This window comes from Chinchilla lanigera, unplaced genomic scaffold (assembly GCF_000276665.1).
Source record: "Chinchilla lanigera isolate Chin_1 unplaced genomic scaffold, ChiLan1.0 scaffold00015, whole genome shotgun sequence".
Lineage (NCBI taxonomy): Eukaryota > Metazoa > Chordata > Mammalia > Rodentia > Chinchillidae > Chinchilla > Chinchilla lanigera.
In genome coordinates this window covers 8,810,385-8,811,831 of record NW_004955416.1, presented here as the reverse complement: position 1 = coordinate 8,811,831, position 1,447 = coordinate 8,810,385, and the positions used below count along the sequence as shown (strand labels likewise).

The 1,447-nt window shown below is 37.2% G+C and overlaps 1 protein-coding gene across 3 annotated transcripts in view; it reads left to right on the top strand.

Moving 5' to 3' along the window:
• Positions 1–1,447, top strand: part of Pla2g4e (phospholipase A2, group IVE) — a 60,565-nt gene that overhangs the window by 14,353 nt on the left and 44,765 nt on the right. The window lies entirely within an intron of this gene.

The window sequence follows — 1,447 nt, the reverse complement described above, 5'->3', positions numbered from 1 at the left end:
CCCCATTGCAGTTTCTCTTTCTCTTTGAGCAGTTTCTTCCCATTTCACAATATCTATTGTACATTTTGGGCCTTATTTACTCTTTCAGCTTCTTACACTAGGGAGACAATATGATGTTTACACATGCGAGACTGATTTATTTCACTTATGAGTGTAGACTCAGGTTGTACCCATTTACCTATAAAGGTCTCAAGTTTATCCTTCTTTATAACTGAGTAGTACTCCATTGTATAAAAACACCACATCTTTTTTTTTATCCATTCCTCAGTTGATCCACATTTGGGTTGTTTCCAAGGTTTAGCTATTATAAATTGTGCTGCTATAAAAATGGGTGTATATATATCACTATGGTATGATGTTTTTAATTCTTCTGGGTTGAATGGGACCTCTAATCCTAGTTTTTTGAGGAATTTCTGCATTGATTTCCATTGGTTGCACTGTCTACACTCCCACCAACAGTGGAGAAGGGTTCCTTTTTCCCCACAGCCCCTCAAGCATTTGTTATGGGTTAATTTCTTCATGGTAACCATTCTTTCTGGGGTGAGAGGGAATCTCAATGTTGTTTTCATTTGCATCTCTTGAATGACCAATAATGTTGAACCTTTTTCATATATTTATTTGCTATTTGTATTTCTTCATCTGAGAAGTGTGTGTTCATCTCAGATGACCATTTTTGGATTGGGTCTTTGAATTGGAGGGGGGATTCTGATTTTTTTTTTCAATTCTTTATATGTTCTAGATACAAGTCCTTTGTCTGAGGGACAGTTAGCTAAAATTTTTTTCCACTCTGTAGGTTGTCTTTTCACTCTGTTGGAGATTTCTTTTGATGTGCAACAACTTTTTAATAAGGTGAGATCCCAGTTGTTGATTCTTTGAAGTGTTCCCATGCAGTTTGGGTTTTGTTCATGAGCTCTCTGCCTACACCTATGTCTTCAAGATTTCTTCCTACTTTCTCCTCCAGTAGATTTAGTGTTTCTGTTTTAATATTTAGATCTTTGATCCATTTTGACTCTAGTTTAGTGCATGGTGAGAGAAATGGGTCTAGTTTTAGTCTTCAGCATGTGGAAATCCAGTTTTTCCAGCACCATTTATTAAAGCAGCTATCTTTCTTCCAGTGAACATGTTCAGCCCCTTTGTCAAAGATAAGGTGGCCGAGTGTGTTTGTAGTTGTGTCCGCATCTTCTAATCCGTTCCATTGATCCTCAGGTCTGTTTTTTGTTTTGTTTTGTTTTGTTTTGTTTTGTTTTGCCAGTACCATGCTGACTTTATTATAGCAGCTTTGTAGTATAATTTCAAGTCAGAGATTGTGATGCCTGCTGCCTTGCCTTTGTTGCCCAGGACTGCCTTTGCAATCCCAGGTCTCTTCTGCTTCCAGTTGAATTTTAGGGATGTTTTCTCTAGTTCTGTGAGATATGTTAACGACGTTTTGATCTGGATTACATTAAAT